General features: G+C 40.6%; 1 non-coding gene across 1 annotated transcript; it reads left to right on the top strand.

Annotated features, from left to right (window-relative positions):
* Nucleotides 1-11,047: 11,047 nt before the first annotated feature.
* Nucleotides 11,048-11,153, top strand: LOC145784914 (U6 spliceosomal RNA). Its single transcript, XR_014291082.1, has one exon. It is a non-coding gene; the product is annotated as a U6 spliceosomal RNA (small nuclear RNA).
* Nucleotides 11,154-15,317: the final 4,164 nt, after the last annotated feature.

Here is a 15,317-nt window from a genome sequence, read left to right as displayed (position 1 = left end):
TTTCCAAACTTGGACCTAAGCTGATTGGCAGCGACATAAAGAGATCGCACTTGCTTTTTAACATCCGCGTCATCACTGATGCTATCATCAATCAGTAGGCTATACCTAAATATTTCACTTGTCTTACAAATCTAATTTGTGTATTGTTATCACTTGACATATGTAAATCTGCTACTAACCTCTAAACCCTGTATTTTGTGCCATTTTTTCAATACAGAAGGCCTATATATGCCAGGTGTGACTATTACTCATTCAACCGTTCTTATAAATACTCAGAGGTTCAAGCTGTAGGTATTATTTTTAAGAGTTGAGTAATTTTGTACATAACAAGCACTTATTTTTTGTATTACAGTAGAATACTCAGAGTCTGCTCAGAAAAAGGTAAGCATAACTTACATGGTTTAAAGAAGATCTTTTTGAAGCGTTATATTTGGAAGTTTTAGGCTTAGGCTACGTTCTCATTAGATTTTCGTTTTTAACCTTTTTCCTGCCATTGTTCTAATCTAAAGGAACAAAGATTTCGGTGCTTATGAGGAACGTGGAAAAACTTGTTTATAAGATTATCACACTTGTCAGTGCGTAATCACAAATAAATGATTGTTTTTCCACCAATTTGCAACTCTTACCAGGCAGACGTAGTTCTAAGTCAGGGGTTCTTAACCTTTTTTGTCTCGTTTTCCCCTTGTCGAATGAAGAAAGTAAAATTTACCCCCACCGTTTGGTGGCCCCTTGTGATGTCATCGTGTGCAGTCAACCATGCGAAGAAATGCAAAACATCCTTTTTGCCTGGATTTACCTTGGCAAATATCAAAAACAAGCTGTTTATTTGCCATCCAGACTCCAGAGTTGCAATCCACTTTGTGGTCGAAGTCCTAATTAAGTCGTGTACAGTAAAAATGTAGCACACATAGCCTACGCTGCTGAAATGAAATTGGTAATCTACTTGCATGGAGATAAAAGAAAAAGACGAATACTTACATTAAGCATAAATTTGAATCAAAATCGAGTGCAACACTAGCCTACCAGTTTTTCAATAACCGAAAAAATGAAGTTTGCTTTTATTTATGATTCAGTAAATTTACCCCCTCGGTAGGTGAAATTTACCCGCAGGGGTAAATTTACCCCCGGTTAAGAACCCCTGTTCTAAGTCATTGGAGTAAAAATTTGAAGTTCTTGTACGGGAAACTGCAATGTTCCACCAAGGGAACATGGCGACGGCGTAACTTCCGTTTGCATAGCCGTACGAGCGAGGGGGGCAGGGGGGCAGCTGCCCCCCTGTTGTTTCAAAACATCGCAAATTCGGGCAAAGTCTTGCAATTATTAGGGCAAAAATTGCCATACGAAAAGCTACAAAATTGCATGAATTAAGAAAAACTACAAATTATATCTTTTACCTATCAAACTAAGTACAGTCTCTTATTTGCACAAGAAATGTGCCGCAAAATTTTCATTTGGCATACCTGTATTCATGTATTGTATTGCATGGTGATCAAACTGTAGTACGAAATGCATTTAACCAACTGCATCATGCCAATTTGGGCAGCCACCAAAATATGTCTCTAATACTTTTGTGAAACTGCCCAAATCAAAACGCAAATTTGCTATATAGCTAATTTTATTAATTTTCACACATGCATCGTGTTGATTTATGGGCAGCTGAAAACATGACATTATCTGATGAAACTGATTACTTAGTCTGTTTATGCAACTGCCCAAATTAGCGTGAGGCAGTTTCCACAAAATGAACAAATTCATTAATTTTTCCCATTTAGGCCTACATAACTGTGTCTGTATCGTTTAGATTTGGGCAACAAAAAATATGAAATTATCTGGTCATAGTCTATTTATAAAACTGCCCAAATTGGCATGATGCAGTTGCCTCGGCATCAAAGTTTACAAAGTCTTTAATTTTTTTCATAATATCCATAAATGCATCATCTTGATTTGGGCAACTACAAAATATGAATTTATATAAATCTGGTGAATACTTTTATAAAACAATTCGGGTGGAGAGGTCACAGTACTTTTTCAACCACAAACGGACATAGCTATAAAACTACCCAAATTAAAATGATGCAGTTGCGCCTCAAAATAAAAAATATATTTAGTTTGTTTATGCAACTGTGTCATGTTAATTTCACCACCATTTAAAATGCTACTGCTGAAATATATAATCTCAAACCAATCATAATATATCCATTTATTTCAAAGCTTTCCAAACTTAAAACCTGCCATGCAAGCTGGCAAAATATTTGCTTTGCAAGATCTTGTGTGAAACATGGCAGCGATGGCAGCTCCACATATTTTCATTAATATCTTGACTTCTGTTCTGTGGAGACAGATCCAGTTGTTTGCATTAACTTAATTTGACCTGCTTTTTCTGGTTGCAAAAAAATGTTGGCAAGCTGCATGCGTATCTTCAAAGATGAATTCAGTTGTTCTATCTTGATTAGGCTACTTTGGTAAGAAATTCTAGCTAGCTGGTGATCTTGTTATGCTAGTTTTTCAATCATGCACCGCATACATTATATTTGGGCAATTTTTATAAAAGCGTGCAGATTTGGTCAAATTTACGTTCTACCCCCCCAAAATGATTTGGTCTCGTACGGCTATGTCCGTTAGAGACATGTTCTAAACTCCAGTTTGGTGGCTGATTATGACGCGCAGAAAGCAGCCTATCACCTCTACGTTGAAATGAATGTGCAAAGAAACTGCCTAACAAAAATCTTCAAAATAAAAAATATCTTTCAAGGAAAAACCTTGTCATAAAAACTGCATCTTCATTATCAAACAGTCTTTTGTTTTAACTGTTTTACTTTTCAGAATGAAAGGATTGGTACCAGTATTGATGATCTTCTTTATTGCTCTTATATTCTGCGTGGTTGGCAACTGTAAGTTGTTTTATCATATTTCTTTTTCGTTGTTTGTGGCAAACCTTAACGTGTTAAAATATAAACCAGCCATATTCACAAAAGAGTAGATTTGTTTGTAAACTTTTCATTACATAGTTAAGAAGTAAGTTAGAAAATGTAATTGTTTTAGTGATAATTGAAAATGATTGTTGTTTGTGATGAATGACAACTATAGCGATAGCAGAAGAGTGCAATGATGACTGATAAGTTGCGCTGTTTGAGGATCTCCTCAAACGTAGTTTAGCGAGCTTCACAATCTCCAATGAAACCTGCTGTGAATGAAGCGGTCATTTTAAGCAAACAGCACCGGTACAAAAGCAATTTAGAGCGTCTTGGTTGTTTCTGGATGGTATAGCTATAGGGTAAGACGGACGTGCAAAAAAATACTCCGAAAAAATTTCTGCACTTGCATACAAAACGGCAGTGCCGATGATGTTGAGTTTCATAATTCTAGTTGTATTAAAAGCACCAGGGCTGTGGAGTTGGAGTCGTTAGAGGGAGTTGGGCGTATCTGAACTCCGAAGTCGTATACTTTTCGTCCGACTCGACAACCTTGAAAAACACAACAAAAACTTTACAGGATCTTTCACAATCCCATGCTTTTATCGCTTTATCATTACGGTTATTTTAAAAAATCCCAGCGTCCTTCCAGAACATTATCTACAGTTTTTTCTACGTTTTTTTTAGATGGGAGTCAGCATTGGGCATGTGTGGGATATAATTGTCCAGACGGACATGTATGCGTTGCTGAATATTTCACAGCTCTTCCGTTTTGCATCCCGGAATCCGCCATTTCAACTTGAAGTAAATGCAATGTATTGGCTTTATATTGAATTGTTATAAAGCGTTTTGTTCCAAATAAAGCTGTAATAGGTTTTCAACTTGTAGTGCAGTTCATGACCTAACACAAGGTTATTGGTGCTCCAGCAGTATGATGAATGAAAGTTGGACGATACAAGACGTGCAATGTTGCCAAACCTTGTCTTCCTGGAATTGTACAGATTGGCTTGTTCAAAAAGTGAAAAAGATAATGCTTTCGTTTTGTAATGAAATTTATCATTTGCTGTGCTGAAATTAACATACTAAATTGAATCTGTTTTCTCTGTTTCAGAATCATCTGATCCGTAATCAACAATTCTTTCCGTGGAGAATATAATACCATTGTAACATGAATCGCTATTACACAAAAAACATGATGTTTTTCTCTAAACATGGAATTATTTACTTTCAATTCGATTTAGACTTCATATGTACATTTTGAAATAAATCTTTACTTAATAGGTTACGTTTTTTCATCATATATTGTATATTTTACATGGACAAATTACGCAAAAACTTGATTTACAAAATAAACATATTTTCATCAAATTTGTATGCTAACGGACGTGCATTTATTACGGCACTTCCCTTGAAGTTTTGAACTTTTCTTCAAATGTAAATTGTTTGTATTGTCGAGCAGTCGGAAGCAGGTGAAATAACATTGCAGTTGCTACATCACGAAAATAATCATCTTGCAGTAAAAGTACAAAGTTGGATGCGTTTATAAAACAAAAGAAAATTTGCTGCTTTTCTTGCTATAACAAATCTTCGTCATATTGGATGGTTTTAAATCTTTTGAACAAAGCCTTCGATAAGTGTCACTGAAAAATAGGCATATTCTTGGCAGCTTCGAATACTTGTATAGAGGCTTTGAACCAACGCAAGGTCGGTTACCGAAATTGACAGAATGTCCTAAAATGAGTTGCTCAAGCGCACACCCCGAGAGCCGAACCAGTGCCTCTTGATCTTGAGTCGGGCGCTTAACTACTGAGCTAAAGAGGTTGATTTTAAACTTGGATTAAAATTTCTTTAAACTTTATTGCTTCATAGCTTTCAAATTTCTTCGAAGCAGGAAATTCACGTTCGATCAGGTTCACGCCAAGCATACAAAACTGCTGTGTATTTATCTCACCTAAGTTATACAGTACAACTTATATGTCAGTCTTGCAGCTACCACTCTATTGCAAACGTTTTATTCATTGTCCCTCTGGAATTTTAAAACAGCGAATAGAAAGTTGCTTTTGGTAGCTCGAACCTGCAGGTTTTCGTCTGACTCTTTTCAGAAGCTATGGTCAGAACCAGGCGCGGATTTATGGGGGGGGCCCAGGGGGCTCGGCCCCCCCCCGAAATTTTGTGAAAAATTATAGAAATTGTATGTTTCCGCATCAAATGGTTTGATATGCTTCTAAACAGCTGATATTAGTCCCTCGGCATCACAATTGATGACAATGGTTGTTTTAATGTCTATTTTATAGCATATCGTATATGTCGTAGTATCATTGTTCATATATGTTTAGCTTTTTCTTTCTTTTTAATTGATTTTCAAATTTTCTGGCCCCCCCCGAAAAAATCTCTTAGATTCGCGCCTGGTCAGAACAGTAGTAATAATGTTATCGTTTTATTTATTATCGCTCTAGAGCAGCTAAGGTCTTTTAGCGACAGAGCTCAATTTTAATTTTATGTCAGGTTCACGATGTTATCACATTTTTACCCAACTTTTTCTCACTGCGTTTGTGCACGAAAACATAGCCTACAGTACAATCGGTACCGGTTTTAAAGTCTTCAGTTTGACCCGACTTGGAATCCCCAGTTGGAATCTATCTCAAATCTACCAGTAGCATAGCCGAAAGCAAAACCATTCGGCCACTGAGCTGGTTGTCGTTTAGAATAAAATAAACCGAAATGTGGTGAAGTATTACTGTAGAACAGTGGTTCCCAACCTTTTTGTCTTGGTGAACCCCTTTAAAAATTTTCGTAGATATCGCGACCCCCATTTATATTCTTTCCTAAATGCAAGTATACTATTAACAAATAATAGCCTACAACAAATGGCAGCACCAAAAAATGTTTTTCTTGCATTTATTGACAAATCAATCCGATGGTTGACCTTGTAGGTCTGCAGCTAACCGTGAAATTCGAGGTTGCGTGCTAGACAGAGCCAGTCTAATGTCGTCTTCCACATCTATTCTATTTCTTTCCTTCGTTTTCATACGCAGAAGAGCTAAAAAACCACTCTCACTTAGATATGTCGTAGCGAAGGGCAGTAACTTAATACTTGAAAAGCCAGCTTTGAAATCTGTGGGTATGAATCATACATTTCACACCAAAATTGAGAGAATGATTTTAGAAACATAGCAATGTTCCCAAAATGCACTTTTCGCAGCCAGTTTTTCAATTTTGAGAAAAATGCCTTAACATTATCATCGAGTTGTAAAATATTTGTGTCTTTCCCTTGAAATTTCAGATTAAGGCAGTTCAATTTTTCAAATATGTTGCAAATACGCAACCGCTTCATTTCGGTTTCATTTCTGTTGAAACTACCGACATGAAATCCAGACCGCCACGAATCTCATTTCGGTCATCGCATGCAAACAGACTACGAGTCTGGCACACTAACCGAAACGGAAAATTTTCATTTCGGGCGCAATGAAACGTCATGTAAACGCAGCAGCTGTAAAAGGCACATACTACTAGCGGAGCGGTACCTCGTCCTACTTGCATTCACTTTTGTTGTTGCATGAGCAACAGCTTCGCGACCCCCTATAAAATGCTCTGCGACCCCCAGGTTGGGAAACACTGCTGTAGAAATACTAGAAAGAGGAAGAAAATCGAAATGTAAATGTTAGCTAATCAGAGTACTATAGTTCAAATTAGCCGAACAAAGGAGCTTTAAGGTAGGCTATAGTCGAATTCTTTTTAGGGGCATAAAACCATAGATATCTTATATATAGATATGCAACTCAGTGGTGCGTGACGATGTTTGAAGGCTAACAGCGTAGCTATAGCTGTATGCATTGACTTCAAACTTGGCACAGCAAAACAACTTTATTTTTAATATATTTTTTTGGTTTTTGTTTAAATAAAACTTTCTTCGTTTTCAAGTTGACGTATGGATTGCTTGTGATGACGTCACATTCTCGTTCCGCATGGACTGCTTTATGGAGATTCTGGCGATTGAAAACAAATCACAGTCACAGAGGGTTCAGTTCAGTTCAGTTCAGTTGTTTTTATTTCTGACCATCATATCAAAACAATACACGTCAACATAGCAAAGGTCGAGAAAAAGGTAGAAGCGACAAAACGCGAACGTTAAAAACGTGCTTGTGACCGAAGTAAGTTATTGAGTTGAAAAAAAAATTTGGCACGGTCGCAACACCTTCAGAAAAATTTAAGATATAAGAAAATAAAAAAAAGAAAATGTTAATAAACAAAAAAAAAACAACTAAATTTAGGCTATAGCTTTATTAGCCCACATAGCTTTAGCTGATATATTTAAGATTTGTATGGACAGTTGCTATGAAGATCGGCCATGGTGCGTTATCAAGAGTCTAAATACCCATTGTCAGGCATTGTCGGGCATTGTCAGGCATTGTCGGGCATTGTCGGATTTTTAGGGGGTTGTGGAGCATTTTCAGGGGTTGTCGAACATTTTCAGGGGTTTCAGGTATTGTAGAGTAGGCTAACTACTTTCAGGCATTGTTGGGAATTTCTAGGCATTGTGTAGGATTTCCAGGCATTGTCGATCATTATCAGTGGTTTACAGGCTTGTGAGGCATTGTCGAACATTTTCAGGCATTATCGAACATATTCAGGGGTTGTCGAGCATTTTCAGGGGTTGTCGGGCATTGTAGAGTAGCTACTTTCAGGCATTGTTGGGAATTTCCAGGCATTGTCTAGGATTTCCAGGCATTGTCTAGGATTTCCAGGCATTGTCGATCAATATCAGTGTTTGACAGGTTTGGTACGTAGTCATTATGGAACATTTTCAGGAATTGTCGAATATTTTCAGGGATTGTCGAGCATTTTTAGGGGTTGTCAGGCATTGTAGAGTAGCTACTTTCAGACATTTGTTGGGAATTTCCAGGCATTGTCTAAGACTTCCAGGCATTGTCGATCAATATCAGTGTTTGACAGGTTTGGTAGTCATTATGGAACATTTTTAGGCATTGTCGAGCATTTTCAGAGATTGTCGAGCATTTTTAGGGGTTGTCAGGCATTGTAGAGTAGCTACTTTCAGGCATTTTTGGAAATTTCCAGGCATTGTTTAGGATTTCCAGGCATTGTTGATCATTATTAGTGGTTGACGGGTTTGTCAGGCATTGTCGAACATTTTCAGAGGTTGTCTAGCATTGACAATGCCTGGAAATCCTAGACAATGCCTTGAAATTACCGACAATGCCTGACAATCCCTGAAAATGCTCGACAACCCCTGAAAATGTTCGACAATCCCTGAAAATGTTCGACAATGCCTGAAAATGTTCCATAATGACTACCAAACCTGTCAACCACTGATATTGATCGACAATGCCTGGAAATCTTAGACAATGCCTGGAAATTCCCAACAATGCCTGAAAGTAGCTACTCTACAATGCCTGACAACCCCTGAAAATTCTCGACAACCCTTGAAAATGTTTGGCAATGCCTGAAAATGTTCTATAATGCCTAATAACCCCGTCAACCACTGATAATGTTCGACAATGCCTGGAAATCCTAGACAATGCCTGAAAGTAGCTACTCTACAATGCCTGACAACCCCTGAAAATTTCCGACAATGCCTAACAAAAAGGCTGTCAACCATTGATAAGTAAGTAAAGACCTTTTTTGGAGCTGTAGTTCCAGGACAAGCTGAAGTTTTATTCAATTAATCTACTGAGTGTTACCAAAATGAAAGTTACTGCTGGCTACCGAAAGCTGTGCTACAGCATTTGGTAGCCTAGTTATGGTGTGTACCAAACATTAAAATTGTCTTGGTTTGGCGGTTGGATCCGTGATGCTAATGAAGCTGTCTCAGCAGGGGGGAGGATGCCCCCCTGCCCTCAAATTTTCTCTGGATGGGGGCAATGGTGCCCTTTTAAGGTCATGTAAGCTACTGCAAATAGCCAAATTATAGGGCCTATTATAGCCTACAGTAGGCCCACACAAATTATCCCGTGGACACATTTTATACTTTGCAGCAGATTGTGATGCTATGAATGTGAAATTTACCTTTCGTTTCTTGTTCAAGTTATTGCAATTATTCATCTGTCTCACATTTCGACTTTCATGACTAATAGCGGGAAAACGAATGAGTTGCCCAGCATTATCGCTATATCTCATCCTAAAACTCTCGTCCTAAAATTGTTCCGGCGCCCCTCTATCTCAGGTTTGTAAACTGCCTACAACAAGCTTTAATGAGTCACTGGAAATAAGCTTAAATGGTAGTTCCAACGATCATGAAACAGAAGTTGCATAACCTACGTGAAGAAAGATTATTGTCTTGATTTTTCATAGTAGGCTATTCTGTGAAAACTTGAAATATACGCCAAACAAAATATTCCAAAGGAGCTCAAAAGCCGCCACTCGCCAAGCCCAAACCGTACAATAATAGCCTACCATAGATACGCTAGCCAAGCTGGCAACCTTGATTGTTGATTGTGTCCATAAAGTCAGTCGAGCGTGACGATAATTCCACGATTGCTGAGTTGCATATCTATATATAAGATATCTATGATAAAACTGGACCGAGAAAATTTATAAAGATTGCTTCCAGTGTTGCAAGATGGAACGAAGAACGGCCTTTAACAAGAATGAAAAACATTTTTAGCCTAAAGTTCAAAGAACATTTTTTCGTTCTCCAACAGGTGTTGTCCTATTCCAGAGTCACTACTCACTAGATATACTTTTGCCATTTACAATTTTGCATAAACGATTTGGTTGATTTCGGCTTTCATTGTTTTCTTCTCTAATTATTTTAGGGACATGTTGTTTGAACATGTCCGGTTCTTTCTTCTACTATAAATACGATACTTTACCAAAATTACGGTTTATTTTATTCTGACGATGACCCCTAAAGAGAGTCAGGCGATAAACTGCAGCTTCGAGCTGTGAGTAGCCTTCTGCTCAAAATTTAAGTTATCAGCACGAACTTTTCAGCCTTGATTAAACCTTTATCATAAGCGGTACATTGACTCTTACATACTTCTGTTTAGTAGCGATGACAAGAGGGTCCAGGGGGTACTTTAGAACTCGGGCCCAGGACGAATTTAGGTTCCGTGAGGGCCGTGAACACTTCAAGATGACTAAGAACTCGAATAAACCCCTTTCTATTCCTTGGATAAGATGCGCACGTTTTTTAGAAACGTCTGAATTCGGAGGCCGTGAGCCGCATTGGTACCGGATCTAACTTATCTTCTGAACGGCACTGAGTATGACCGACTGCTCTAGGGGACCAATTTGGCTTGCTCCCTATGTGGTCCCAATAAGTAAAGATCGTTGCGCAGAAAAAATGTTTTGAGCTAAACTAATACGGCGTGAACGCGATGATAAAATTTTAATTTGCCATGTATAGCCTATTGATAGTTTGGTACGCTTATACCTTTCAGTATGATATCATTACCACCATATGTTTTGATGTAGGTTTATGGTTTACAGCAGGGGTCACCAACCTTTTTTTGCATGCGAGCCACTTTGGCACTAAGGAGAGCTGTGGCGGGCCGCACTAATAAAATGATAGGTAGGTTGACTCTTATGCTAGAAAAGAACGCATTTTGTACCCAGTATCCAGCGTTACATGTTGTTCATACTTATGTTCGAATACCGCAACAACAAAATTAATCGAACAACGCTACTGCCAGGCCAAGCTCCTTTTACAACACTTTTGACTTTTTTAACAATGCCTAATAAACGAGGCCACTTGTTTTGTGCACTTATAGCGAGGCGAGCGGTTTCATCAGAATATTCATCGCCAAGCAAGAGTGGTGTTGTTACTTCGCTTCACAAAAGATATCTTGCAATTAATAGTTTCAGACTTTCAGTGAAAAAGGAAATGTTTGACACATCGCAATACAGGCAACAATAGTGACCTGCAAACATATCAGCGAAAAATAGGCTCCAATAACAGGGAAAAAGAAACCAGGTACCATGAAACAAACGCTTGTGGAAATCACCAAAAAATCGTAGTTTTATCGTAATTCATGAACAGTTTTCCCTCTAAAAAAGCAATGAGTTGGTTTTTCATCCTTTTTGTGAGAGTCAATAAAACCGTCTTTATTTTATTATTGACAACTCTCACTTACGGTGCTTATCAGCATGGCAAGAATTGTTGACAACATTTTGCAGTACTTGCTTCGGCAGAACATATACTAAAATTGGAACGATACAGAGAAGATTAGCATGGCCCCGCGCAAGGGTGACACGCAAAATCGTGAAACGTTCCATATTTCTTAAAAAAAAAAACGTTTTGCAGTACTAAGCTAAATATTTTCATAATACAATCAGAAAAAGTCTTTAAATCTATATATAAAATTTTGCCAATTTATTATAAATTGAGTTGGCACACCGACCTATTTTGCCAACAAAAACTTGCATACAGGGAATACTGCTCATGAAACACAATAACGGTGAAACGCACACTGGTGTTTACATGACATTTGCAAACTTAAAATAAGCAACCCTATGCTCACAGACAATTTCGAAATTCGAAAAGAAACGTTTTAATCAACCACTGGGACAGTGAGGCTGGACATCGCATTGGAATAAGTTTAAGCAACCCCCACCTAGAACTATATAATCTGATTGGTCGGTCGGTGGAATCGTATGCAAAGCGAAAATATGCTTCCCGGAAAGTATTTTTTGCCTTCGTGCTCATTAACTCCTCAAGAAAAGTATTTTTTGTTATACTTGTACGCTGATACCTTCCGCGGGCCGCAGCGATGCAGCGTGGCGGGCCGCATGCGGCCCGCGGGCCGCCATTTGGTGACCCCTGGTTTACAGTAACTTCTCAACTTACGAACATTCAACTTAGGAACATTCGGAGATACGAACATTTATATTTTCTCACAAAAATTTTTCGTAAATGCATCTCTGGCGGTTTGTTTGTGTTGGAAACAGTCCTTATTTTCTCTTTACGTATAATAATTTCCGTATCGTCAAAATGGCAACATGGATATAAAAAATCCATTGTAGATTTTCGTATCCGTGATCCAACAATGGTCATTGTTGCGACGACAATTGCTTAGTAGGTCAATATTCCGGCCAGTGGAGTGCACTGCCGCAATTTTGCCACACGTAGAGATTTATAGTAAGATGGTAAAAAGATGCATAGACGCATAGTAAGAAGCGTAAGGCGAGTGATCAGTGATGCGAGTGGTAGTGCTAGAAAATGGCAAGCCATCTCGATCGAAACAAAAGTGTCAATAATAAAGACGCTTGAAAGTGGTGAAAAAATAGTGAATGTGGCGAGATCTTATAGCATGAATCGTTCCACTATTGCCACGATTTACAAGAGCAAAGAGCGTATTATGGAACATGTGAAAAGTGCATTGCCTATGCAGTCTACACAGGAACTGACAAATGAGGAACTAATGGAATTGGAAGCCATGCAAAGACATGAAGATGATGAAGAGATTGTTCCTACAAAGAAGTTTGAAACAAAGTTGATGTCCGATGGGTTTAGTTTGATTGAGAAAGCTCTCAGTGTTTTTGAGAATCAGGATCCGAATGTAGAGCGATTCTCAAGGGTAGCAGCCAGTGTACGCGATTCCTTCCAGTGTTATCGCATCATCCACGATAAAAAGAAACGAAAGACAGTGCAATCTTCCTTGAACCAATTCTTCAGGAAGCGTGATGACCGCAAGAGAACGTCGAATCTGTAGAAAGTCTTCAAGAAAACGTAGAATAACTGCATTCAAACTAAACAACTAATGTGTTTTGAATAAGCTGCCTTTTTTGTCAGGCGTTCCCCCCTTTTATTGCAAGGGGGAGGAAGAACAGTCACCTTCACGCGGTCCCCCCTGTAAGTAGCATTATAAATATGCGAAACGAAGACTGTCAAAACCGAACCTCGACCCGGAGCGCTCAGCACAAGACCCCACGAGAACCGCTCTTTTCAGAGCGCGTTGTAAGATGATGTTGTAATTGAAAATTACAACATTATCAATGTATACAAGCCACCATCCTCACGCCTGAACCCATCATCTATACCCGCATTCCCCTCACCCAGTATCTATGCTGGTGACTTTAACTGCCAGCACACCGACTGGGGTTACAAGTACATCAACAGCGACGGAGAATGCCTGGCTACTTGGGCTGCGAACAACAACCTAGCCCTCCTTTACAACCCAAAAGATCCAGCCAGCTTCTGGTCCGGACGCTGGGGAACGGGCACCAACCCTGACCTGGCCTTTGCAAGCATGGACACAGACAGCTCTCTTCCTGACAGACGTGTGCTAGAGAAGTTCCCACGTTCCCAACACCGACCTACGCTCATCACTGCCCCTAAGCTTGTCTCTCCCATCCCAAGTGCCCCAGTGAAGCGATGGAACTTTAGAAAGGCCAACTGGAATCTCTACAGCCTCATAACCAATCAAAATGTGGCGGAACTACCATCACCTTCTACCGCCAACGTGGATGAGGCCTACCAAGACTTCTGCCGTGCTATCAAATCCGCAGCTAAACAAGCTATCCCTCGCGGCCGCCGAAAAAACTACACGCCGTGCTGGGATTCAGAGTGCGAAAATTTATACAGCTCTTCCGTTCGTGCCTCACCAGGTGCTGCCTTTACCTCAGCCGCAACAAAACTGCTCGATCGGCTAGACTCACGGAAGCTAGAGCGATGGAAAAACACCGTCAACACTATCGACTTTACACACTCTAGCCGGATAGCATGGAGTACTGTCAACAACCTTACGGGTCGTTCAGCACGCCCTTCCCGCCAATGCCCCGTTACTGCCAATAACATCGCATCAGAACTGGTGAAAAATGGGACCTACAACATAGGCGATCGCAAGTTCTCCAAACTTGTAAAGAGGGAAACGTCTGATCTCTGGAAAATCCCAACACTAGACGAGGAAAGCATCTCTGATGAGTTTACGTCAGATGAGTTCACCGCTGCCCTACAATCTACTAAGACCCGTAAGGCCCCTGGTACCGATAACATCTGCCCCGAACTTGTACTCCATGCTGGCACCGCCATGAAGTCTTGGCTGCGAAAATTCCTGTCTTCCTGCCTATGCCAACTCAAGATCCCCAAAATTTGGAGACGAGCCAAAGTAGTCGCGATCCCTAAGCCTCATAAGCCACAAGAGGATCCGAAGAGCTATCGACCTATATCTCTTCTCTGCATCCCTTTTAAAATCTTCGAACGTCTTATCTACACTCGAGTCGAACCAATTATAGACCCACTCTTGCCCCGGGAGCAAGCTGGTTTTCGACGTGGAAGATCTACTGTGGACCAAGTCACTCTCTTGACTCAAAACATCGAAGACTGCTTTGAGGCAAAGAAGAAGGCTGGTGCTGTGTTTCTTGACCTCACAGCTGCATACGACACCGTATGGCACCAAGGCCTCACCTGCAAACTGCTCCGCCTGCTCCCGGACAGGCACATGGTCCGCATGATCATGGAGCTCGTTTAGAACAGAAGCTTTACTCTCACCACCGGAAGTGGTAAACCAAGCAGGTTACGACGCCTTAAGAATGGCGTCCCTCAGGGATCTGTCCTGGCCCCCCTTCTGTTTAACATCTACACCCACGACTTGCCAATCACGGTATCCGCAAAGTACGCCTATGCCGACGATCTGGCCATTCTACACTTGTCGAATCAATGGCAAACATTAGAAGGGACTCTAAACCAGGACATGTCGACACTTTCGGCATACCTCCAGAGATGGAGACTGAAGCTCAGCGAAACCAAAACAGTGACGACAGCCTTCCACTTAAACAACCGGGAAGCAAAGCGCGAGCTCAAGATCAGCACCAATGGAAAAACCCTGCCCTTCTGCCCAAACCCTAAATATCTAGTGGTAGTCCTGGACAGGTCGCTCACTTACCGTCAACATTTGGAGTCACTACGCAAAAAGATCTCAACACGCACAGCTTTGCTAAGGCGTCTGGCCGGCTCTGGCTGGGGAGCCGGAGTTGATACCTTGCGCATTGCCACCATCGCGCTAGTTCACGCTCCAGCAGAATACTGTGCACCTGTCTGGAGCCGCAGTGCCCACTGCCATCAAATCGACGCTGCCATAAACGACGCCTTGCGTATCGTGACAGGATGCCTGCGACCTACACCATCGGAAAATCTCCCTGTCCTTGCAGGCATCCAACCAGCTGAGCTTCGTCGCGAAGAAGCCATCCTGTCTCTCTCTCGTCGCGCTACGAACCCCAACCACTTGCTCTACTCAAGTCTCTACGAGTCTGTGAACGAGAAACCTCTGCGACTGAAATCGAGACACCCATTTGTACGTGCCGCACAACTCCTGATGAAAAGTGCTGAAGACCAATCCATCAGTGCAGCTACGTGGGCGGACCACCAATGGAGCTTGGAGTGGAAGAAGAACTCCTCAAGACTCCAAAGTTTCATCTCCGATACCAGCCACCATCCAACCGGAATGC

The sequence above is a fragment of the Aplidium turbinatum genome, chromosome 15 (assembly GCF_918807975.1).
Source record: "Aplidium turbinatum chromosome 15, kaAplTurb1.1, whole genome shotgun sequence".
Lineage (NCBI taxonomy): Eukaryota > Metazoa > Chordata > Ascidiacea > Aplousobranchia > Polyclinidae > Aplidium > Aplidium turbinatum.
This window is presented reverse-complemented; position numbering and strand designations above follow the sequence as displayed.